Source organism: Alexandromys fortis, unplaced genomic scaffold (genome assembly GCF_014885135.2).
Source record: "Alexandromys fortis isolate MF-2015 unplaced genomic scaffold, M_Fortis_MF-2015_v1.1 scaffold_26, whole genome shotgun sequence".
Taxonomy (NCBI): Eukaryota; Metazoa; Chordata; class Mammalia; order Rodentia; family Cricetidae; genus Alexandromys; species Alexandromys fortis.
In genome coordinates, this window is record NW_026067894.1 from 9,681,548 (window position 1) to 9,707,910 (window position 26,363).

The window sequence follows — 26,363 nt, forward strand, 5'->3', positions numbered from 1 at the left end:
CCCAATCCCAGAACCAGGGTTATATATTGGTCCCACAACAACCACCCCATCTGTGATCAACAGGAACATGGAGGTGGGGAGGTTAGGGGGGTCAGTCCTGTGAACCCAGGGCTACAGAATCTCCATGACACATAGGGCAGCAGCAGGATGTCCAGGAAGAGTCCCAGTGAGGACCCAGCATCAATGGTGCAGCAGAGACAGGGGCCTTGAACAAGACCTTTGAGGCTTTTTGATAAACACCTGTGTGTAAAAATATATGGATAAAGGGGAAATAAACAAGAGGGAAACCGCTGGGCCACCGGTGGTGGTGCACGCCTTTAATCCCGAGTGCAGCACTCGGGAGGCAGAGGCAGGCAGATCTCTGTGAGTTTGAGACCAGTCTGGTCTACAAGAGCTAGTTCTAGGACAGGCTCCAAAAAAGCTACAGAGAAACCCTGTCCCAAAAAAAGAAAACAAACAAACAAACAAACAAAACAAAAAACAAAAACCAGTAGGGGAACCCAGAGCACAGCCTTTTAAAATTCTGTTTCTTTCTTTATGTGTGTGGTTGTATGTGTGTATAGGACAGAGGACAATTTCTGGGAGCTGCTTACTTCTACCATATGGCTCCTGGGAATCAAGCTCAGGTCATGAGACCTGGTAGCAAGCACCTGTATCTGCTAAGCCATCTTGTTGCCTCCTCTCCTTTTAACGGGACTCCTAAAACTGTGGATTGCTATCCCAGTTATGATTGTATAATTAAATAGGTGTCATGAAAAATTTGGTAATGTAGGAGATGTCTGAACATTTAACAACCAAAAATCAGTTTCAAAATCAGATGCGCCAGGAATTGGAGCGTTGTTGGCATCACTTGCCCCTGAGCCCGTGTTACAGTGTGTGACTTCACCCCGACCTCACTGTAGCCTTGGCTTTGAACATCCGACAGATTTACTGTGCCTATGCCGTGTCTGTGAATGCTGCCTAAGACGCCTGGGCTCAGACTGGAGACTTCAGTGTACAATAAACTGCAGTATTTTGAATTATCCATACCAAGTTTTCTGTTCTTACAGAAACATTCTGGTTTCATTACAGAAAGCAAAGGTTTTTTTTAATATTTTCCCACATCATTCCTCAGGATGCAAAAATCAAATTAGTATGTCTAGCTGAGAGTGTGGTGGCATATGCTTATAATTCCAGCACTCAGAGGCAAGAGGGGCCCTGCAAAGGCCAGTGTGGTCCCCCAACCACCTCCAAATCACTATTTGTTTGGATTGGATTATGTTTTAAGGTGTGTGTGTGTGTGTGTGTGTGTGTTTCCTAGACAGGGTTTCTCTGTGTAGCCCTGGCTGTCCTGGAATTTGTTGTATGGACCACATTGGCCTCAAACTCACAGAGATCCACCTGCTTCTGCTTCCCAAAGACTGGGATTAAAGGTGTGTCTCGCCATTCTTAGTGATAGAAAACTTTTAAAGATATTTAAAAAGAAAAAAGATTTATTGCATTTTTTAGACTTAAAAAATTATATGTGCATAAGTGTTTTGCCTGCATGTATGTATGTATGCATGTCTGGTATCTGAGGTGGTCAGAAGAGGGCGTCGGATCTGGAACTGGAGTTTTTGAGCTGCCACGTAGGTGCTGGCAACTGAATCCAAGACCTCTGTAAGAGCTACAAGTGCTCTTAGCTACCGAATCATCTCTCTAGCCCCAGATTAATTTCGTTTTTAAAATCATGTGAGTGTGTGTGTACACATGGATGCAGGTACCTCCTGCAGAGGTCAGAAGAGGGCATTAGATCCCCTGGAGCTGAGTTACAGGGTTTGTGAGTCACCTGACATGGGTCCTGGGAACCAAATGCTGGTCATCTGCAAGAACAATAAATGCTCTTAACCACTTGAGCCATCTCTCCAGCTGCTTGAGAAGTTTTAATTAGAAAAGTACGTTCTGTCCAAGAGGTAAAAACAGGCTTTGTGTTTTTGAACACAAAAGACAAGATATTGTAGAAAGTTACTGCATCTGCTAGCTTCTTTTGTGTTGTTTCAGAAAAGATGGGAACAGGCAGTCTTGTTTAAATTAATTAAAAGAAGTAACATGCTATGTTTAATGTACCCTTAAAAAATAATTACAGCTATAATTTAAACAAAGGGACAGTTGTCAGGGATAATTTGTAACAGGAGAAAACAGGATGCAAACCTAACTTTATCACAAGAGGGTTAAGTAAATTACAGAACACCTATAGCATTGTTTAAAAAAAAGATGATGATTTGAATGTTTGCAATCTATTGTGAAGTAGAAAGTCAGCTCCAAACGATGCATTCTAAACAAGCAAACAAATAAAAATCAACCTTCGCTACCCAGCACTCAGGAGGAAGAGCAGATCTCTGTGAGTTCTAGATCAGTCAGGGCTACATAGGGAGCCCTTTGCCTGAGCTCTGTTTCTCTTTTAGACAGATTCAGTCTCATGTAGCACAAGATGGTCTTGAACTCACAGAGATCCATCTGCTTCTGTCTCCCGAGTGCTGGGATTAAAGGTGTGTGCCACCACTGCCTGGCCTCTAAGGCTAACCAGTGGCTTAGCTCTGCACTCTGATCTTCAGGCAAGCTTCATTTGCTAGATCACAAACAAAATGTCACTACAGAGACCCAGTCTCAGAAACACCAAAAACAAAAATACTTCAGGCTGAGGGACTGAGAAGATACTCAGTGGGTGGAGTGCTTGCCATATTTGTGTGTGCACCTGAGTTTGGTCTCCAGCACCTGTGTAAGAGCTGGTGCGTGTTGGAGTCTCAGTGCTGAGGGTGAGGTGGGGGTTGTAGAAGGCAGAGACAAGCGGATCCCAAGGGCTCCCTGGTCAGCCAGTTTACCTAAAACAGTGAGCTCCAGGTTCAATGAGAGACTAAGTCGTAACAAAACCACACAAAGATGGGAGGATAGAAGAAGACATCTGGCCTTCACGGGCACAAACAAGCATGGATGAGTGCCACACACAAAGAAGAAAAATGCACTAGGCGGAGACATAGGAAATTGGTGATACTTAATAATTTTTAACCTTAAAGTCAGCAGTTTCCTATTATTTAATTTAAGACGTATAAATGAAAATGTGTGTGTGTGTGTGTAAATATGTGTGTGTGTGCCCATGTGTGAAAGGTATTCACAGGGAGAGTCTTACATCGGGACCTTGTGGAAGTTAAATTTCTAATTGGTGACTTATGGTGATTTATGTTTCTATTGATCCACACTTATTCTTAACTGTATTTTCTAAAATCCAGGCATTCCTAAGAAAAATATTCCCTTAGAAAGACAGCCCCTTTTGTATAATATTAATTTCCTCCCTCCCAGTGTCGTTTGTTTGATTAATTGTTTGTGTTTAAAAGGCCTAAAAAGCCAGGCTTGGGCTGCTAGTTACCCAGAAGGCTGAGGCAGGAGAATTGCTTTAAGTGATAAGCCAACCTGGACTATAGAGCGAGACAGTATCTCAGTGGCAGGACAGTTGCCTAGCAGGGCGGCAGCCTAGCATACGCGAGCCCCTAGTTTCAAATAAAATAACTTAATAAATGGTGGAAGTTTGATGGCAAGGAGAATACGGGAGGCGTGTTCTGCTCTCTCTGGGCCTTTAGTGCCTGGGCTGGTTTTTACTCCGTAATGACTGTTGAGAACATTTCGCCGACGTACCCAGCTTTTCAAAGCTCGCCACAACAGATGAACATTCTCCATGGGCCCTATTGCCAGGGCTTCAGACCAGCTGTGTCCCTAATCCGCCCCCGTCCCAGATTTGAGCATGGGTCAGACTCCAACTGTCCCCCTCCCTCTTCCTTCCAGTCTCATCTCTTCCAGGTCACATCTCCCCTCCCTGACTCTCCCCACTGGCCATCGCCTCATTTCACTATCTCATTTCACCCTGTTTCATGCAGCTGGTGTATGTGTTTGCCGGCACTCAGTTTGCAGTGGGGAAGGATTAAGACCCTTTCACGCTGTTTTTTTTTTTTTTAATCTCAGAGCCCTTGACCGCTCCTGGGGCTAACCGGCAGCTAGCGGGGTCTATATTCCCTAGAAAGGAGCAGGGCTGTAATGGAGGTAGTGATGGGGCTCAGCTGGCAGACGGGATGGAGATGGTCCTGAGGGACCCTATCCTGGGCCTTGGAGCATGGCACAGCCACCGCCCAGATGTGAGCATGGAGCCAGAAGTGTTTCTGCCTAGGAAATTAGCCTCAGAGATGGTGCTTGGGACCTTTAACCTTGGTACCCAGTGGGAGCTTCTGCAGGGTGAGCTGGGACTGGATGTCTGGTTCAGCAGATGGGCCCAGGAGTAAGGCTAGTTTCTTTGTCTTCTGAGTGGATGCTATTTATATCCCTAGTCCTCATTATTGGTTGAGCTCAGCCATACTCAGAGATCAGACACATAACAGGCGATGGAGTATAATGACAAGAAAATCTCTCATGTGCAGATGCACGTCACAGCCACTTTCATCTCCAGGCTAAGAACGAGAAGCCAGCGTTGGAATTCATGGTTTAGAGATTTCTTTCTTTCTTTCTTTCTTTCTTTCTTTCTTTCTTTCTTTCCTTCCTTCCTTCCTTCCTTCCTTCCTCTTCTTTCTTTTTTTTTTGTTTTTTGTTTTTTTGAGATAGGGTTTTCTGTGTGGCCCTGTCCTGGAATTCCCTCTATAGACCAGGCTGGCCTTGAACTCACAGAGATCTGCCAGTCTCTGCCTCCCAAGTGCTGGGATTAAAGACATGCACCACCACCACCCAGCTGACTTAGAGATTTTAAAAGTTAGACCAACAGATTTTGGTGTGGGGTTACACAACACTCAAGGAGTGATTTACACCTGCCTTGCTTCTGTAGCCTAAGACCTATCCGTCCTTTCAGGGTGATGATTACTAAACACTACTAATACTGCAAGCATCCTTACATGTGACGCGCCATTGGCTAGCATACAGAGCCTTTAGTGCCACAGGTGTGAATTTCCTGGAAAACGTGGTAGGAGAGGAAAAGATCTGCCTGGTGGTGGATTTTCAGTATCCATCCTTCATGGTACCAGATTTTCCTGTCTGGGAGGTAGAGGAAGCCTTTGAGGCTCAGAGGTGGGAGCCCTGGAACTTTCCAATCAAAAACACAGCTAAACCTGGAGGGCTCAAAGCAGGGAACCAAGGTATGTAAACATGGGTGCTCCTTGGCCCAGACCACTTAAACCGTTTGGGTTCTTTATTAATAAAACGAGGACAGTCCATTCACCGGTTCAATAAATATTTAATATGCCTGCACTACTCTGTGCAGTGAACAAGAAGGACAAAGTCCCAGTCCTCTCCAGTTTAGTCCTCTGGATCCAGTTTGAGAGATTCAACCAGTCTTCAGTAGATAAGGCCGCAGGGGTAAATGCTATGAAAAGTGCAGTGATTAAAACAGAGAAGGAAGCCAGGCAATAGTGGCCTGTGCATGTCTTTAATCCCAGCGCTCAGGAGGCAGAGACAGGTGGATCTCTGAGTTCGAGGTCAGCCTGGTCTACACAGTGAGTTCCAGGACAGCCAGAGTTCCAGGACAGCCAGGGTTACATAGAGAAACCCTGTCTCAAAAAAACAAAACAAAAAAAACAACCAAAACTGAAATGAAAAACAGAGGAAGGCTGTGTGAATGAGTTGTTTTAGGTAGTCAGGTGGTTCTCAAGGGTTTTATGACTTATACTGTAGAAATGAGCTCAGACTTGTCCGCAGTTGAGTGTTTATCTGCCTGCCATGTGCTTCTTAGTTGGTATTTTCATCTCTAAGTAGTAGTATAATTAACACTTACCTGAGGTCTTACTATGTCCTAGGCACTGTTTGAGCCCTGTACGTAGTTTAATCACTTAATCGATTAATTAATAAATTGTTACAATAACTCTATGCGGAGGGATTGTTGTCATCCCTCCTCTTTTATGAGACAGAGTCCCGTGTAGCTCAGGCTGGCCTCAGACTTACTGTGCGTGGAGGCTAGCCTTGGATTTCTGTTACTCCCGCTGTCACTTCCCAAGTGCTAGGGTGACAGGCATGTCACCACTCCCAGCCTTTATTCTATTTTTATGGGTTCAGAAACCAGGCACAAAGAAGGTGAGACAATTAAGGAGGGCTGAGCCTGAGCACTGAACCTGAGCAGTCTGATCCCAGAGGCTGAGCTGAGATTGTGAACGGCTTTGATTCTCCAGCAGTAGGCAGTGTCGCTGGCGTGTGCAGGCTCTCGGGTCACATTGCCTGGCTTCTGATCTCCGCAGGGCTAAGCCTTTCTGCTTTGGTTTCCTCATCTCCGAAATGAAATAGCAAGACCTGTCTTATCTTCTAAGTATGTGCCGGCAACAGAACCCTCTTTCTGCCTGTGGGGAGGCAGCCCTGTTCAGACATCAGCGTGGCGGGAAATAGAAGGGTCAAGCAGCCTCTGAAACTTCTAGAGAGAAATACACTCGTGTGCACTTCTCAGAGCAACCCTGAATTCATCTGGAGGCCAGACCGTGGAAGCTAGATTTTGAAAATAATTTTGTGGATGCCAGGCAGAAATAGGAGAATCTTAGGTGAAGACGGAAGATAGGTGAGCTCTTGGCGTGGTCTCAGCACTTTCAGGTCTTGCATAGAGAGGTGAAGTCTTACTGAATGTCAGGGTTGGAAGGGAGCCTAGAGACAGAGGGTCAAGGTAGTAGATAGGTAAACTGAGGCTCAGAGAAGGGGAGTGACTTACCTGAGGTTACTAAAGGCTTGAGGGTGGGGCGTTCTTTTGGGGTAGCCTGGTCAGCTGAGCAGCATCTATGTGGATTCTGCTTTCCCTGAGGCCCCCAGATCTCAGCTTCTTTCCTGGCCCTCCATGGGATGGAAAGGTCTCACCAGCGTTCTGGTCACTAGTTGCCCCATTCTCCACACGGGTTCTTCTGGAGCCCAGAACCCGGGGTCTCCAGCGCCAGACCGGGTTCGATTTGCGCGTGCGCACAGCTGCCAGACCCTTGCTACCCCCCTTTCTCTTTTTTCCTCCCCCCCCTCCCCTGTCCTTACCGCTCTAGGGGAGGGGGAGGTAAGACGCGGGAGCCCGAACAGGGCCTCAGCCAATGCGCTGGCGGGCCGCGGGCCGGGCCCCCTCCTTCCCTCCCGCGCGGCCCAATAAGAATTTACTACAATGTTGTGGCGAGCCGGGGGGGAGGGGCGCGGGCGGGCCGCGGGCCGCGCCGGCCTCTGCTCGCCGAGGAAAGGCGGGAGGGCGCGCGCCGGGGCTGCCAGCTCGCCCTCTCCCTCGCTCGCTCGCTCGCTCCCTCCCTCGGCCGGCGGGTTTAGTCAGCCCGCCTGCAGCCGACGAGCCGCAGAGGGCCGGAGCCTCGGACGCCGCCGCCGCCTCCTGCCATTGTTCGTCGGGCTGAAGCTGCTGCTGGCGCGGCCGGGAGCCACTGGTGAGGCGAGGCGCGCGCGCGAGGGAGCGCGAGGGAGCGCGAGGCGAGCCGGTGGGGGGCGCGGCGCTGGCCCCGAGGGGACGGTCCGGGCGGCCGCGGAGCCGCCGCAGCCTTTGTCTCCAGCCCCCCCTGCAGGCCCGGGAGCCGGGGTGCGGGCTCACACGGAGAGCCGGGGGGGCTAGAGGCAGGGACGCGGCCTGGGGAGCCGGTGGGAGGGGGGCGGCGGCGGCCGGGGCGCTGCTGTGGAGAGCGCGGGGAGGGGGGAGCGCACCGGGCCTCGCGTCTCAAAGTTCAGCCTGGGGTGTCTTCCCGCGGAGGGGTCCCCGGCCCGTGCCGGCCTGTCAGTCACCGCGCGGTGCGCGGGAGCCCCGGCAGGAAACCTGGTGGGCAGCGGTGCGAAGGTGCTGGTGCCGCCGGGGTCCGGGAAGCTGGGCAGAGAGTCAGGCTGCATCCGAGGGCGCGGGGCGCTTCGCAGCGCTCCCAGGCCTTCCAGAATCCCCTCGGATCTCAGAGCCCGCCGCATCCGGTGCCTTGCTTCGTGATCTTCGGGGGTCCCAGCGAGCCAAGGGTTAAAGCTATTCTCTCAGCTCCGTGACCTCCTTTTTCAGTTCGCGCATCTGTCGGCTTGGAAATCGTTCCCGGCTTGCTGGGCTGCCTGTACCTGTGGCGATCCTGGAGCTGGGCTCGCCCTCTGACTTCATCTTCAGGTGGATGCTCCTGGAGGGAGCTTCTGCCCAAACAGGGTCGTCCTCCCCGGGGACGCGCGTTCTCTGCAGACAGGAAGCGGTCTTACCTGAAACAGATCGCTGGTGGGCTGCTTTGGGGTCACACGGCAGCGACTGTCGTCCTGTTGGTCCCTGAACTGTCCCCTACCATAAATGACTAGCCTGTGGAGACTTGGGTTTTTTGTTGTTGTTGTTTGTTTTGTTGGTTTGTTTTTGTGTTTTTCAGAGATGCTGAGAGGTGTTTTTTTTTTTCTTTTAATTTTAGTAGTCCGGGTGATTTCACAGCTACTATTTTGTTCCTTCAGTTTTTAGGGAAAATTGCAAGAAATGGTTCCGTTTGTGTCTTGAGGGCTGTTGCAGCGGGTCTGTGCTCTCTTGGGGACCCACTGTACTCCATGCGGTTGCTCATGACTGTTCTCCCTGTTCTTACTCTGGTAGAAAGATTGCAGTTGGTTTGACCCTTTTAGTGAAGCGGATAGACACCACGCCCTTTATGTAATTCTTCTCATCTTAATTTCGCTCTTTTTTGAACAAGTTTTTACTCTTCACTTTCCTAACCTTTTTCTTCTCTCCCTTTTTGTTTTTTTGAGATGGGGTTTCTCAATGTAGCTCTGGCTGTCCTGAAACTCGCTCTGTAGACCACGCTGGGCTCCAATTTAGAGAGATCACCTGCCTCTTCCTCCTGAGTGCTAGAATTAAAGGCATTTGACACTGTAGCTGGCCACTTTCCTTATGATTAAGATAGCTATTGTTCAGATGCTTTGGGATGGAAGTACTGCATGTCTTTGCCATTTTAAAAAGTAAAGCCAATGTTGACCCCAGGCTCAGCATAGTAACCTGATTTTTCTGCTAATGAAGTCATACTCCCCCCCACTGTATAAGTGCAGGTTTAGAAATAAATACTTAAAATCTTTAGACCTCACTAAAATTCTTTCAGCATTATACCAGTGTTTTATATCAAATAGGTACATTTTTGTGTTCAGCTTGAGTTTAAATTTTTCATTGGTCTTTTTAATTTTTTTTCCAGAGCTGAGGACCTAGGTAAGCTCTCTGCTAGTAAGCTAAATTTCCAACTTCTATTTTTTTTAAAATTTAATTTATGTGTATGGGTGTTATGCAAGACATGCCTGTTGCTTGTGGAGGCTAGAAGAAGGCATCAGATCCCTTAGAACTGGAGTTACAGTTGTGAGCCACCACCCGGGTGCAGGAAGTTGAACCCAGGTCCTTTTCAAGAGTAGCCAGAGCTCTTAACTGCTGAGCTACCTCTCTAACTTCCTTCCTTCCTTCCTTCCTTCCTTCCTTCCTTCCTTCCTTCCTTCCAGCATTCTTGCTATGTAACTCAGTCTAGCCTCAAATTCAAGATCCTTCTGCCTCAGCTTCCCAGTGCTGGGATTATGAAAATGTTTGTGTCATCACACCTAGCTCAACTCTAACAAATTGAAAATTACATATCCAGCTTCCCATCATCTCATCCCTTAGTTCGTGGTTGCTCAGTGTGTATAGCTGTCTTGAAACAGGGTATGATTGCATAGTTTAGGCTGATCTCAAACTCAGTGTAATTGCCGATCCTTGGCCTCAGCCTCTTTAATAGGATTAAAGGCAGAGGCCTCTACACCGAGAGGTTTATAGTCTTCAAAATTATTTTATGTCTGTGGATATTTTGCCTGGTGTACCTGTGTGTGCCTGGTTTTTTTGGAGGTCAGAAGAGGGGGTTTCGGATCCCCTGGAACTAGAGTTCCAAATGGTTGTTAGTTATCATGTAGGTCCTGGGTCTTGAACTCATGTCCTCTGCAGGAACAATAAGTGCTCTTAACCATTGAGCCGTCTCTCCAGTGAGGGTGTTTATGGTCTTTATTTCAAACAAATTCATACTCTTAAGTGCATACTTAAGATGCCATTTGTTTTTGCCTTCCTCCTGCTCCTAAGAAAGCTTCAGAGTTAAACTGTTTGGGAGGGACCCTGTCTAAAAGCCATGAGATTCTTGAATTCTGCAGGTGCTCTTAATATGCTTGCCATTAGATTGTGATATTCTTCTGTCTGTAGATTTTGGTGGGATGGGTAGAGTTTCCATTACTCTTTGAATATACAGAATTGGTGATCATGACCTGATTTCATAGCTCTGGAATATCAGTGGCCATCAGGGCCTGAATTTGGTTCTGAAGTCAAGAGTAGCATATGTTTAGACCACAGTCTGTTTCCTTGTTATCTAAGAAGCAGGCTGGTGCCCACTGAGGTGCTGCCAGCATGTTTTTCCAAGAGTTACTGGGTTGGCGATTAGTCAAATGCGTATTCAGAAGCGGATTCATCGCCACCTCTCAAGGATTTGTATTTCCTCCAGTTGCTTGGACACGACATCACTTACCTTATTTTGTTTGTGAACTAAGCAATAATAATTTCAATTACTCTTTTCTTATGAAAAACTTAGCTTTTTTTCCCTGAATAAAATCTGCAAAGATGAAATTTTTTTACAAGGATTTCCCCTGTATTGATCAGTTACGGGCATTATTTTTTAAAAGAGCCCAGCATTACTAGACGGTAGTTTTGCTGCGTTCATGGTAGCTTTCAGCTAGCGGTAAGGCCGGACGCCAAATCTATGTGTAGCTTTTTGTTGTCAGTTATAGTTCTTGATGCGTCACCTACACCGTGTGCTCTTTTCCTGAGCGAGTTCGTGGTGTGTCAGGTAAAACTGTGTGCCAGGGTGTGTCACACAGAGTTGGATTAGCACTTTGGCTTCCTCTGCTGCTGTGAGAAGGACAAAGGAAGAACCACAGCAGTGAGTACCGTTCAGAGTTTAGAGGCCTTGGGAAGGAGAATGAATGAGTGTGATGGATCTCATGTAGAACAATCTTGCTGATCCTTCAAACACCAATTTTAGGAAAGTGTAGTAGGAGAATCAGATTATGGTTAAGTTTGTTTTCATTTATTTTTCTGAGTGTTTTGTTTTTTTTTTTGCGATAGGGTTCCTCTGTGTGTAGTCCTGACTGTCCTGGAACTCGCTCTGTAGACCAGGGTGGCCTCAGATTCACAGAGTTCCACCTGCCTCTGCCTCCCAAGTGCTGTGATTGAAGGCGTGTGCCACCACCTCCTGACTTGAATTATTTTTATTTGAATAAGATTTCAAACATCTTGAAGTGTTTAGAAAAATAGGTAATTATTTGAGAATAAGAAAAATGCCATGTGACTCGTATAATGTCAAGGACGGCTTGAGAGAACTTTAATATCTCTAACCCATTTGTCATCAGCATCCGCCCAAGTAACTGAAAGTAAATATGCAGCCTGAATAGGGAAATTGGAGTGTGATGTGCAAATATTCCCTCTCTTTACAGTCAGAGTGCTGCCTTCGATGTTCTTTCATTATAGAAATTCTAGCATCATGTTTACTCTACTACATTGAAAATTTTATTTTTATTTTATATGTTTGAGCGTTTGCCTGCAAGTACATACGTGTACTATTTGTGTGCCTGGTGCTCACCGGGGCCAGAAGAGGCGTTGGATTCCCTGGACCTGGAGTAACGTGTTCTGAGCTGCATTATGGGTCCTGGGAACCAAACCAGAGTCCACAGTCAGTACTTTTAACCACTGAGACATCTTTCCAGCGCCTCATTTTTCTATTTTTTATTCTACTATTTCACTTATGAAAATCAGTTCTGTTTTTTCAGTTATCTCTTTATTATCTCCAAGATAAATCCATGTGGATTAAATTCAACTTTGATTGTTTATTGGGCTCTCATTCTTTACCTTCCATGGCTATGGATTCTTTGAGTCTCTTCCTTTCAGTTAATCTAGGCTCTCACCAATCATTCTTGATTCCCATAATTTATAATTTATATTGCCTATAAAGATTGGAATTGTTTTTTTGGCTATGTGACTTGGAGCTTAGATATGGTTACCGTAAGGTTGACAGAGTGAATTTGAAGGGGAAAGATTGTTTAATGAAATGGGTAAGAACTATGACCATGAATTTATATTGATAAAATAGATTGGAAAAAAATCAGTAGCCTCTTTATACTTTACTCTCTCTACTATGACATTTGTGTGGATTCTGAGGATCTAAACTCAGGTCCTTATGCTTATGGTGAGGGCTTTAACCAGGGAGCCATCTCCCCAGCCTTGCAGCATTTGCTTATATGCCAGATATGTCCTATGAAACTAGTACTTGCCATGAAATCTTAAGGGTTGTTTGAGTATATCACTTTATAAAGAAATACTATTTGACTTGTGAGCCAAGCATATGTTTCACTTTTTTTAATTTTTAATTTTTTAAGACGTGTTCTCTGTAAGTATGTGTTTTAATTTGCCAGTTTGAAGTGCTACATGTATTCATTCACGTGAAGGGTATTTCACCTTGGTAATGCACTAGGAACATGTTGTTGCTATTCACCCCCTACTACTACCTTAGTTTTTAGCCATATGGACTCACAGGCAGAACTGTCAAGGGCTCCAAGAATTTAAGCCCTCAAATTTTACCTGGCAACCATTTCGGCATGCAAGAGGGACACATGAAGGCAGCCTTACAGTGAAGGCTTTCTCTTTCGCTTTTCCCTTCCTTTCTACCACCCACTTGCTGTTTCTTGCCCATTTTCTTTTAAAGAAAATGATTCAGAGAATTGATACTGTTGCTAGCTTACTACCTGCAGAGTCCTGCCAATCCCGATAGTATTATGCAATTACATAAATCCCTTTTTCGTAGTGTCATGTGATATTGTATATATGCCCTCCCACACATGTGTCTTTAGAGTAATTTTTTTTCCATCTGGTATTGGAATGAGCTCTTTGTTAGGTTATTTTTAAATCTTCCAGCTTTCTTGGCATCCTCAACACTCAGAATAACACAATTGCTCTGGGAGGCGAGAACATCCACATAGTCTATTAGTAGCTTTTTCGGTGCAAATGGAAGCAGTGTTTTATTTTTAAAATCATACCCTGTGTTCCTTACAGGCAAAACACAGACATTTTATGTTTCCATAGTCTCTGGTAATTTTGTCAGGTAGAAAAAAAAGTCGGTTGTTACCAAGTAGTTAAAAGGGATGTACTTGTGGCAAGGCAATGATTCCAAAGCTATTTTAGGCTCTGAAGGTTTATTGGTGTTCTTTTGAGCTCTTGCAGCATTTGCATATTTGCTAGATATGTCATATGATGCTGGTACTCACCGTAAGACAGTCAGCTTTTAGAAAGCAAAGGATCATCACTATTGCCCCTTCCTGTACCTCCCTCCCCAATGCAGATACGGTTTAATACATTAGCTAGACTTACAACATAGGGTGCGTAATATGATGCGAATGTGAGGATAATTAAGATTTATGATCTGTGTTGTAATTCTGTTTCTAGATTCGTATTTCCGTCCTTCCTTCCCTCCCTCCCTCCCTCCCTCCCTCCCTCCCTCCCTCCCTCCCTCCCTCCCTCCTCTGTCCTTCTGTATGATATCTTCTTGAAGTTGAAGAAGTCAGGCACTTTTACTTCCAAAACATTTTAGTGTACATTTCTGAAGAATAAAGCTATTACCTTACATAAGCGTAACCCATGGTTATATGCCTAAGACAGTAATAGCATTCTACAATATCAGTCAATACCTAGTCCAAATTTAGATGTCCCTAGTTAGATTTTTTTTTAAAAAATTATTTATTGGTGGTGTGTATATCTATGATGCGTATGTGTGGGTACATGTACAGAGGCCAGAAGACAGCTCTGTGGAGTCAGTTCTATCCTTTTTCCATCTTATGTATTTTACAGGGATTGAATTCAGGTTGCCAGACTTGTGCCTTTACCCACTGAGCTATTTCAGCAGCCCTCGTTAGATTTTTAAATGTAAATATTTGATCATATCTCCCTCATTTCCTTTACTCTAGAACAACACTTACCCCCCTTCCCCCCACACTTATCATTAACTTTGGTAAGTCCTGGTGCCAGCTGATTGTAGAATGTTCTATTCTGAATTTGCCTGATTGTTCCCTTAAGGTTTTGTTTAATTTGTTCTTCTATTTGCTTTGTTTCCTATAAACTAGAAATTTATCTCTGTAGCTTTGATTAGACGCAGGTTAAACATTTTTGGCAAGACTTCTGCATGATGTGTTCTTTGTTTTGAATCATATCAGGAAGTTCAGAATGTCAGGCTGTTCCACAATTAGTGTTGCTAATCTGGCCACCTGGTTAAAGTGGTAACCACTGTGTAGTGGTGTACGCTTTAGTATTTGTGGAGAAACTTTGATGTTGTAAATATCCTGTTCCCAATTACCTGTTCCCATTGGTTTTGGGCATCTATGGATCCTTGGGGGTTTACATATGTTGTTGGCTCTTAGAAATGAATCTGGAGGATTTAAATTAGGAAAGAAAAGAAAGATAATGAACTCCTTTTGCTGTTCAAGTACACAGATTTCCCTGTGCAAATCTGATTTCTTGTACCCCCCCCCCCCCCCGATTTGTTCCTAAAATTAGAGGATTATATTGGAGTGGAACATAACCACTGGGGTTCCTAACATGTGGGCCTAAATGTTCTCAAGATACGTCATGAGGGTGTCTTTTTCTCTGAAGCTGGGTTTCCAGGTGGTTGTGAGCTGTCTGACAAGGATACTGGGAGCTAAACTCAGTGCTCTTAACCACTGAGCTATCTGTCCAGCACCTAGGTGTTTTGCTCTTGATTTTTGTTATTTTTTTTTGTGTGCATGATGCTGAAGATCAAACCTCTAGCATCTTGTGCATGCTAGACAAGCAGTCCACCTTTGAGTACATCCCAAGTCCTTGATGTTTTGAGACAGGGCTATGTAGCCCAGGCTGGTCTTGACCTGTGGTCTTCCTGTCCATCACCCTGAGTGCTGAGATTATAGGGGAACACTAACACCACACCTTGCTTATAGGTTACATTTTAGTGAGAAGGTACAGATAAATAGTAAGTTGGTGATAAGAAACAAGGCATTAGATTTTACTGAGGAATGGGGAAAGCAGAGTAAGAGAACAAAGAGTCAGGTTGGGGGGGGGGGTTAATATTTTAGATTATAGAGGTCAGAGATAACCTTTCCGAGGTGTCATTTGAGCAGAATTCTGGATGAAGTAAGGGGCATCTGGAGGACCAACAGTGTAGGCAAGGTTTAACATGAAAAGGATTAAGCTTATTTGGTGTGGTCTTTGCAGTCTTATCTATTTTATCTATATAGTGTATGTTTACGTGTAGATGGACTTAAGCACTAGCAAATGCATGGTGTGGGGTGGAGAGGTCAGGTTCTCTCTACCATGGGTTCCCGTGGTCAAGCTCAGGTTATCAGGTGAAGCCATCTCACTTTCCCTGTTTGGTGTGTTTGAGAAACATGAAGTTAGTGTGCACAGTGAGTCAGAATGATGTAGGGTGAGCGTCGAGTTCAGATGTCGTAGGTAGGAAGGGTAAGCCTTTCAGTTCTCTGTGTTCATGTCTTTGCCTGTTAACACAAGCAGGGTTCTTGGAAGGATTTTGAGAAGAGGAATGGTGTGCTCATTTGTTCACTTGATTATTGATTATCCATGATGAGCAGGATCCTGTGAATATATGTGATCATGAAAGAATGTAGAAGACATGCTCCCGCCCTAAAGGAGTTTAAAGATCTGGTCTGAGTAGGACGGATTGGGCACCTGCACAGAGGAGTGGGAGTGGTACACACACACAGGAAAAGCGGAGTCCACCTGTGCTAACATTTCTGGCTCTCCTCTGGCTCAACACATCCCTGACAGGATTCACCAGGACCTATTTAGTATGCCCCTTCATTGATTGCTTAGTGTGCTCCAGGCTCCGTGCTGGGTGCTGTGTAGATATAATGTAGATGTTAAAGAATATGGGCTTTGGGGGTAATGCTTTGTTTTAAATTCTAGTGTCAGTCTTTAAGTGGCGGCCATGGACAAGTTATTATTACTGTAGTTGTGTGTGTGTGTGTGTTTGTGTACATGTGCATGATGTCTGCATGTGTGGAGACCAGAAGCAAGCTTTGTGGCATCAGTTCTCTTTCCATCTTTATATGGGTTCTGGGGTTGAACCCAGGTTTCCAGGCTTGCTCAGTTTTACATTCTACTTGTACCTGTTTCTACTGAAATTGGATATCTGTCTGTATAATTACTATATGTAAGTATGTAATACAGTTATATAAAAAGCATTAGGTTTTGTCTAGTGTTGGTCTTTGGTTTTGATTTAGACTCATACTGAAATTTTTTTTTTTTTTTTTTGAGACAGGGTTTCTCTGTGGCTTTGGAGCCTGTCCTGGAACTAGCTCTGTAGACCAGGCTGGTCTCGAACTCACAGAGATCCGCCTGCCTATGCCTCTGGAGTGCTGGGATTAAAGGCGTGCGGGCTTTATACTGAAATTTTTAAGCTCTCTTTTGAGTGTTATCCTGTGCGCGAGTGTTCTAAAGACCCATTTCACAGCAAGTCTGGCTTCATAGCTTCATTTCCGGGTTGGTAGGATACAGTTAGGCGGTTGGTGTCTCCTTTGTTGCTTTTATCTTTTGAAGCAGATGTGAAAGTAAACATACACACTTGAAAAACAGGAAGGGGTTTGCTCTGGGAGGGTGCTTTTTACGGCAGCTTTTACTCAAGCCACGTAATCTTGAGAGTCTCGAATCTGTTAGAAAAGATATGGTGCCTCATTTTTAAAAAGTAAATATTTAAAGAAAATGCAGTTTAATCAAGTCATGAACGTACATATACTTTCGCTTTTTACACATTTTGGAGAAGTAGTTAATGTTCCTGTTTTAAGTTGAAACAGGAACTGAGATGATTTTTCTTCATAGTGCTGAGTATCAGGCTCAGGGCCTCTTCTGCTAGCAAGACCCCTGGCTCTCTGCCCCTGAGCTATGCTTCTGCCTTCGATTATGTTAGAACCACCCCAATCCTAGGTTCTCTTTCTGCTTGGAGGAACTTTCAACAAGGAAATGTGGAGTTTTTGACTTTTTAGGATATCTGTTCTGGTGGTATTGCGCTTAAAGTACAACCCTCAAGACAATATTTTTCTACTCTGGGTCTTTGTTCCTAACATAGGGAATATCATATTGAATGCTAGCTATAAATCCGGTACTACCCTGCAGGCCTTCTGGACTAATTAAGTATTCTATCCTTTTTATTTTTTGAGCCAGGGTCTCACTATGTAGCTCTGGCCTGTCTGAACTTACTATGTACCAAATTTACAGATCTCCTTGCCTCTGCCTCCCCAGTGCTGAGATCAAAGGTGTGTGCCAGCTACCACACCCAGCCAAACATTTTTCTTTGATATCAGTCCACAAAGAAAGAAGATTTATTTATTTATTTATTTATTTATTTATTTATTTATTTTTGTGTGTGTGGTGTGTGTTCATGTGTATACATGAGTGTGGAGGTGGTGTGTGGGAAGAGGGTGTATGTGTGGAGGCCCAAAGTTGACTTTGGGTTTCTTCTTTGATTACTCTGTATTTGTTGAGGCAGAGTCATTTGGACCCAGAGCTAGCCAGTTCCAGCTAGTCTATAGCCAGCTTGGGGATTCCTTATGGCTTGCGCTTAAATCACCGGTGGCCGGCACACCTGCCTTGCCTGCCTTTTACGTGAGTTCTTGGGATCTGAACTCAGGTCCTCACGCTTGCATAGCAAGCACTTTGTCCACTGAGCTAGTTCTCTGGTCCCACAGACAATTTTGTACTGCTTTAATGAAAATCTCTCTCCCCCCCTGTCTTCGTCTTCTCAGGACGACTCTTTCCCATACTTTCTACTGATAGTACTTTGAGGATACATTTGTTGTTGTCTTGTTTTTTTGAGACAGGGTCTCTATCTATCTTTGACTGTTTTGGAATTCACTGTATAGAACAGGCTGGCCTCAGACTCAAAGAGATCCACCTGCCTCTGCCCCCAGAGTGCTGGGGTTAAAGGTGTGCCTACCATGCCTGGTCAGTATTTTGAGGGTAATGTGATGTTGGAGCTAGTAAGGATACAGGTTTTGGAGTCAGACATGGGTTTTCAGTAATGTTATGTTTTGATAGGAAAAAGAAAGTTTTCTGCTGTACTGAATAAAACGATCATCCAGACTTGGCTTTGAAAGAGTTTATGCATGTAGGGCAGAGTAATTGGAGATCATAGTAAGGACTTTTGTTCCTAAAGATTCTTCTTCCCCTGGGGAGTTCCTTGCTGACCTCAGGGAGTGAAGCTTTCTCTTCCATTTTCTGTCCCAGTGGAGAGCCTTCTCTTAAAACTCATGTAGTCCACAGCTGAGACCCGCCTGGAACATTCTGTGCCCATCTTATAGGCTTAGACCTTAGAGATTTAACGGGGAAGCATGTGCAGTACTAATATGGCTCTCTGTAACGTGGCTTAGAAGGAACACTGCCCTACCTCAGGATGTGCTTGTGTTTGGGATATTTCCCTTTCATCCCCTTCCCTCTTGTACACACCCTTCATCCTGTCTCCCCCGCCCCCACCGTGCTCCTGACCCAGTCTTCTGCATGCTATAATCACAGGACTATGCCACCATACCTAACCAAGAGTTTTATATTCCGTAGAGTAGATCTTTTTCAGACATATGATATTGTTCTTTTACATTCTCTGTCTTGTCTTTTCACTCTTTTGATGGGAGCACACTCCACCCCCAAGTCAGGAATTGAATTCAGAACCTCAAACATGCCGGACATGCACTTTATCCCTGCGCTACATATCCCGCCAAGTGTGTGTGCATGTGAGGTCCTTTTTTACAGATAAGGGAGATTTTACATCTGCTGCTGTTTCCTAGCTCCTGTTTTTTGTTGGTTTGTTTGCTAGTTCCCCTATACTGCCTGTCTTTGTGTGCAGTGCTTTTTAAAGACCTTAAGGTTTTTCTTTAATTTTTTTTTTAACCATAGGTCCTTACCTTTGCCATATAATGAATTACTTTCAACTTAGTGACTTAAAACCTTTTCATGATCAGCAGTCAGAGCCATGAAAAAGCTTTGTGAAATGGCTCATTTCTCCTGTGTGGCACAGGCAAGGGTCTCCATTTCAGTGGCTGACCTGAAGCTGGAGCATCCACGATAGCCTTACCCTCTGTGATTGTGATTCTGACACTAGATGGGCAACTTCATTACAGAGCTGTGATTAATTATACCATTGGTCACTGGCAATTAACCGGGTTTCCTCTCTCAGGAGGTTGAGGGGTAGGACTAAAATTTGGTCCCTCTGTAAGCAGCCCTCTTCCCAGGCTTTTCCAGGAGCCCTGATTGTCAGTTATCTCTGTTGCATTGAAATGCTACTCACTACTGGGAATTTCAAGAATTTTAGGAGCTGGAACAGAGAGCAAATGTGTATTTCTTTTTATATCACAGCACCATACTAGGTAACATGTAGCTTTATGGATTTCATTCTCCCAACCTTTCTTTTATTTGTCCCAGTGCAAATTCCTTTAAATGTCATAGGATATCAGTGTAGTTGCCTGGCAGAGAAACATTGCTTGCATGCTTAGGCGAGTGCCGGCTTCAGCTCTGATTGGCAGAACAAACAAATTAAGGTGTTACTTTGGAACCATCCCTTTATTCCAGGGAATAATAATTTAAAAACTAACTTTAAAACTGAGAATATCATTCTATTTTTAAATCTTTATGTTTCTGTGTAATAGTTTGCTATCTAAAACGATTCTACCTAGTAATATTGTGAACTAAATTAACTGTGGGTGTGGTGTATTGTCCTTTTGAATGTGAAACCCCTCTCGATACGTAGATGTCTGCTGAGAAACATATGCAGACAGTATTTTATTTTACTATTTTTTTTCATTTTTTGTTTTTTTGAGACAAGGTTTTTCTGTGTATCTTTGGCTGTCCTGGAACTTGCCTTGTAGATCTGGCTGGCCTCAAACTCACAGAGATCCAGCTGCCTCTGCATCTTGAGTGCTGGGATTAAAGGCGTGCGATACCATATCTAGCCAAACACTATTGTAGATACTGTGAATTTCTGAAGGGAATCTGAGACATAGTTCTTCTCCCTTTTTTGTCATATTTGCACATACATGCACAGGTATGTATGCATGTGTGTGTATATGTATATCCATCCATCCCTCTCTCTCTCTCTCTCTCTCTCTCTCTCTCTCTCTCTCTCTGAGAGAGAGAGTATATATTCTTTTGAGACAGGATATCGTGTTATTCAGGTTGACCGCGAACTTACTGCATAGCCAAGGATGACCTTGAATTCCATCCATAGGCTTCCACCTCCCAAGTGTTTCCACCATTCCTGACTTGTACTTTTACCATATTGGTAAAGGTGGTGTGCATATCCCTTTAAGGATTTCTCTGTCACATAATGGAATTCAGATAATTTTTATTTATGACAATGACTAGTTAATATTTGCAGTTTAGAATTAGAAAAAGTTTATGTCTATGTTTTTATGTGTATAGGTGTTTTGCCTGTGTCTTAGTTGTTATTCCGTTGCTGGGGTGAAACATCATAACCAAGACAACTTATAAAATAAAGCATTTAATTAGGGACTTGTCTACAATTTCAGAGGGTTGGTCTGTGATCATCATGGTCAGGAGCTAGGTGGCAGTAGCTGAGAGCCCACATCTGATAGGGAAGCTGCAGGCAGAGAAAGTGTGAGATTGGGTCTGGCATGGGTTTTTGAAACCTCAGAGCCTACCCCTAGTGATACACCTCCTCTAACAAAACCACACTACTCCACACTTCTTAATCCTTCCCAAACAGTTCTACTAACTAGGGACCATATATGAGCCTTTGGGATCTTTCTCATTCGAGCCGCCACAGTCTGCATGCATGTGTGGGCACAGCATGCTTGCCTGGTTCAGGAAAGCCCAAAGAGGGGGTCACATTCCTTGGAATAGAGCTGCAGCTGTTGTGAGCTACTGTTTGTGTGCTAGGAAGTGAACCTGGGTCCGCTGCAAGAGCAAGTGTTCTTAACCACTGAGCTATCTCTCCAGTCCCTTAGTTCAGAGGCTTTAAGTTAGTGGTTTTTATAGAAGTTGTGTCATGGATCCAGACGCAGCACACAAGAACAGAGATAAGATAGTATCTTATCTCTGAAGGACAAAAGGAAATTTATAACTCTAATGAAGAAAGGTTTTGAGGGCCAGTAAAATATATTAGTTTTATGTATTTAATGTTTTGCTTTTGTTTAATTTAGAAAACAGCCTATATGTTATGAGTTATTAGACTATAATGTGTGTTGACAGCTTAATATTTTCAAGTTAAATTGTTTTGTAAACTCCTTAGCTATGTTTGACACCAAAACAAAATAAGTTTCCTTTCAGTGCTACAAAATCCTGTTGGCTTGTGGGTTTAGATCAGCATCTAGTAGATTTACCAGAACCACTGGAGTAGTGCCTTGGGCTGCTATTATATTTGTGAGTCAGTGTCCCAACTGTAACAGGAGAATTAATAGTGTATGCTATATAGTTCACCATTGAAGATCTGTCCATGTCTTTTGTAGATGGAAGTTTCTGTTTAACCCAGTCTTCTTTTTGGTTTTTCGAGACAGGGTTTCTCTGTAGCTTTTGGTTCCTGTCCTGACACTAGCTCTTGTAGACCAAGCTGGCCTCAAACTCACAGAGATCCGCCTGCCTCTGCCTCCCAAGTGCTGGGATTAAAGGCATGTGCCAACACTGCCCAGCTCTCGTAATTCTTGTCTATGTTTAGCCATGTGGCTTGGTACCTTTTCTCTCAGTAAGGCATTCTTAGCTTGTTTCCTCTGTGTCTGGCTTGCAACTGAATCTCTGCCATTCCTCTTCCCAGAATTCTTTTAGTCTGGTCACCCCACCTATACTCCCTGTCTGACTACTGGCTAATCAGTGTTTTATTAAACCAATAGATGTGACAGTTCTTTACAGCGTACAAGAGCATTATCCCACTTATGTCTTTCAAGAAGATATTGTAAATGAATGTGAGAATAAAAATATCACCACACAGATTAGGATTTTTATTGACTTGTAAAATTTTATTCCTTTAATAAGTGTTTGTTGCCCTTTACTAATAGATGTAATGTTATTATGATAGAAAAGAACCTTAAGATTGACCTATTTCAGTTTCTCATTCAAGACATGAATCTTGTATGTTTGTCCAATGTGGACATAATTTAAGATAATTAGGCATATGATGAAACTTTGAAATATTTGACATTTTAGACTCTGCTTCTTTTGGTCTATTGATGCCCATTGGATGATATTTTGTCTCATGCCTCTACTCTCAATATGTAACTTTAATCAGGAAAAATAAAATATGAATGTAGGTAACTCATTTAACTCTCACAGGACTGCTCTAAGGTTCATTGTCTTAAAACAACAGATTTGACTTATTGAATATATTCATAAGACAGATGGAGTGTTAGCAAATACTTGAGGTATTTATGTTTTTAGCGTGGAATGAAACTCAGTGAGAGGAGAGAGGTGGTGAGGCCCACATCCCAGTGACAGACCCTGTCTGTAGAGTGAGTGTGCGGAGCGAGGTGGGCTGCATAAAGGGGCAAGGGAGAAAGCCTCATTATTCGGGAGTGGGAATGGAGCAGCTGCGGCAATGCAGAAGGGAGGCCAAATTAATGGGTCAGTGTAACTTGAGATTCTTTGCTTAATTATGAATCTTAAGTAGGCCTCCTTAATCCCTTAAGGATGAATGGCTTTCTTCTTGTTAGATGCAACTGGGGAATTCTTCCAGTGTTTGAATGCCATTAAAATAACAGTTACTGTATATACACAAAGAATAGGATGGGCATCTCAATGGTTAATTTAGGATATTTTATATTAATTTTTGATAACTAGCTAATTTGTTTCAGTTTGTTAGTTCACTGAGTAGAATGTATTTTGGTGAGCTACAAATTGAAACATTGTTTATGGTTTACAAATGGAAGTGTGTGTTTTATGTTTTTTTTAGACCGTCCCAGATTCCTTGTAAGATATACTTGCGGTAATTGTCACATGCACTCACTATTCATACGTTATTAGAAGTTATATTTACTATATCTCAAATTATGTGGAAATTTTATTACTCCAAGAAACTTAATATATCATCAGAAAATAAGACAAATCAATAAATAGTTCTTGAAAAGCTGCTGAGGACAGTACTGTCTGTCTTCCACTAAGTGATGAGAAACAGATTATTGACTCTCTGAAGCAATAAACTGATGGTAGCAAGAATGGATGTCATTTCTTAATGGTTTAAGTTGACAATACTCCTTTATACTTTTTTTTATAACCTTATTATATGACAGTTAAAATATTGGAAAGGAACAAAGCTGGGTGTGGTTGCACACCTGTAATCATAACACTCCAGAGGCTGATACATGAGAACTGGAGTCAAGACCGGCCTGGGCTGTGCATCTAAGATGTTATTTAGAAAGAACATATGGAACACAGGGTATAATTTGGGAAATACTGCAACAGAAGAGAACCTTACAAGCCCACATCCAGCTTAAACACTGGAGCATTATCTCAGTACTGTCCACACTGCTGGACCTTTTCTTAATGGTTCCGGTGTTTCCCCCTTAGAATTAATGGCTGCAAAGCACATATATTTTATATTACTTTTTTTTTTTAAATCTGAGACAGGAGGGTCACTGGATCCTAAGACTTTAAAATAACCACGAGTAAAAGTCATCATCTCAGAAAATTGCTATGTATGACAATAGAACCTTTAAAATATGTTATCTAGGAGCCAGTGTGATGGATCAGTAGCTAAGGATGCTTGCCATCCTTAGCCTGAGACCTAAGCTCAATCCACGTGGTAGAAAGGCCCAGCCTCAACAAAGGTGTTCTCTTACCTCCACATGTGCACCGTGGTGCTTGCACGTTTATGTGTATGTGTACACAAACACACAAATAAATGTAAAAAAATTACTATCTAGTTTTTGTTTTAAAACATGATTCATTTTATGTATATGTACACAGCATGCTTGAGTGTCTGCCTACCATGTACGTGCAAGTGCTCTCAGAGCCTAGAAGTGGCCATCAGACCCCCAGAAACGAGTTACGGGCAGTTGTGAGTGGCCCAGTGTAGGTGCCGAGAATCAAACCCAGCTCTTCTGGAGGAGCTGCCATTGCTCTCAACTGCTGAGCTGTCTTTCCAGCCCACCGTACAAGACTGCATGCATCTGTGTCATGCTTGCATGCGTGTGCCTGTGTGTGTTTTCTCTAAGGGGATGCTTAGACTAGTTGTGTCACAGAGTGCGTGCTCAGCCTTAGTAGATCATTAGAGAATGGTACTAAGTGTTAGTTCTCTATTTGGTACTCAGAAGAACTCACCCCATCAGCAGTTCAATGCAGCAACTGGCTCAGAGATGTCATGTATCCAAGCAACCACACAAGTAGCAAGTGGCTGAGCAAGTTCAGATCCATGTTTGTTTTTGTAAGTTGTTTTGCCTTTTTAAGTGTGATTTGGCGTTAGAAAAAAAGTGTAACTGGGGTGCTTTTTACTGAACATATTTGAGTCATGGATCTATTTTAGAGAGAGAACTCTATGTGAATATTAATAAGAAAAAACGCTTTCTTGGAAGCACGAAGAAAGCTCTAGTCTTCTAAGATTACACTTTATGAACCTTAACATATGGCTCCACTTCTGAAGGTCCCAAGATGGATGCTCACATCCAGACAGCCATATGTGCTCTAGGCAAGAAGACCTTAGGGGATAGGGTAGAGGGCCAAAGGGCAGTGACTTCCATTTATAGCCTACTGGCTGCTCTGTCATTAAGGACAGCCTTTTAGTGGGCGAGGTTCTGCTTTTGATTATATGGATAGGCATCTCACATTTTCTGCACAATTATCGCAAGGCTAAGTGAAGAAATAACTCTTCAGTTTGCTCTGGATATGGCATTAAAGTTACTGGTTTTAATTATTGAGGAACCAAATTATGTGAAGCCTAATCAGCTGAACCTGATGAGCATGAGTCTGTCCCAGGTGAAATTTTAATTTATTTACTCTCCCAGTGCTTAGGCGTAGATGCAGCGACTCCACAGGAGAGTTATCCCAGAGCCAAGTGGTTTGATGTGTATTGGGGGGTTGAAGCATAGGCTAGAGAGCACAGTCGCAGGGCAGAAGCCAGGCAGGAGACTTGCAGAGCGGTTGGCCACGAATGGGATGTGGCTTGGTCAGGAAGAATTTCTGTTAGGAGGTCTAAAGGGGACTGTCTTTAACAAACTAGGAAGTAGCTTGAGAATTAGTGTTATCTTCAGTGGTACCTTGCCTCCTCACTGATAAGCGGGTGCAGGAAAAAGACATCTAGTTTGTTTAGGAGATGCAAATTAGGATGTGATTAAAAGAAAAAGAACACCAAATCCTGAAGTCCATCTGAATTCTGTAAGGAGACATGTGCTTCTATGGCAAAATAATAATTCTCCCTTGGAGCAGCAAGACGGTTCAGTGAGTAAAGACAACTGCTTGCCGCTAAGCCTGCCAACCCAGCTTCCGTCCTGCTCCCCCCGTGGTCAAAGGAGAGAACTGACCCTGGTTAGTTCTCCTCTGCCCTTCACATGTGCAATGAAATGTAATTAAAACTGTTAAAAATTCACTTCTCTTGAATAGTATCTTTTTTTCAGTTAACCAAAATAGTTCATGTTCATTGTTGTAAATCTGAAAAACAGAGAGAAGACTATCTCTCCACAGGAAGATAACCAGTGCTCACTTGATGTGTTCTTTCAGCAGAGTATTTGCCAGTGGGTGGGATTCTGGGCTACACTCAGGGCCTCTTTCATGTTAAGCTTGCATTCTGCCACTGGGCTGCGTTTTTTGAATGAACATGCTCTATCCATAGTGATAGTGTCGGGTTATGAATTATGTCCACTAAGTAAATCTGGAAGAAAGTATTTCCCATTAAACACTGTTAATCTAGAAGTTTTTCCTGCTTTGTAAATTTCTTATGTGACGTGAGGCAGAGATAAAGAATCTGAGGTTTTTCTTAGGACCTTAGCTGTGCTATGTCTTCATCATCTCAGTTAGGATCGGTTGGTGGAGTGGCTCAAGAAAGAATGAGCATAAGTATAGAATCCACAGCCGTCTAGTGGGTCTGGCAGGTGGGGTCATCAGATGATGATCTGTACGCGCCTGGGTACTAGGATGGAAGTATAATGACCTGTATTTATTGTCTTAGAGCACGAAAAGGCAAAGCTGAACAGCTCCAGAGAATGAGCTTGAATCATCTCCCTTATTAAAGTCACATGTGTATTTTTAAACGTTAAGAGCCCTAAATAGCTTTATTTTAAATATTTCCCCAAGTCTGTATTTCCTGAGAGACATGAGGCAAATGCTATCATCACAGAATTTTTTAAAAAATATTTTAAAATATTTATTATGTATACAATATTCTGTCTGTGTGTATGCCTGCAAGCCAGAAGAG

At 43.5% G+C, this 26,363-nt stretch overlaps 1 protein-coding gene across 10 annotated transcripts in view; it reads left to right on the plus strand.

The window, feature by feature from the left end:
* Window positions 1-26,363, plus strand: part of Epb41 (erythrocyte membrane protein band 4.1) — a 146,966-nt gene that overhangs the window by 18,921 nt on the left and 101,682 nt on the right. For 6 of the 10 annotated variants that reach the window (XM_050151291.1, XM_050151272.1, XM_050151308.1 and 3 more), the window contains exon 1: window positions 7,183-7,373. The exons of 1 other annotated variant lie outside the window; for it this stretch is intronic. The gene's annotated coding sequence lies outside the window, so the exon portion shown is untranslated. Of the gene's footprint in view, window positions 1-7,181; window positions 7,374-26,363 lie in introns of those variants that run through there. 3 more of the 10 variants (XM_050151278.1, XM_050151327.1, XM_050151334.1) reach the window with 2 other exon arrangements.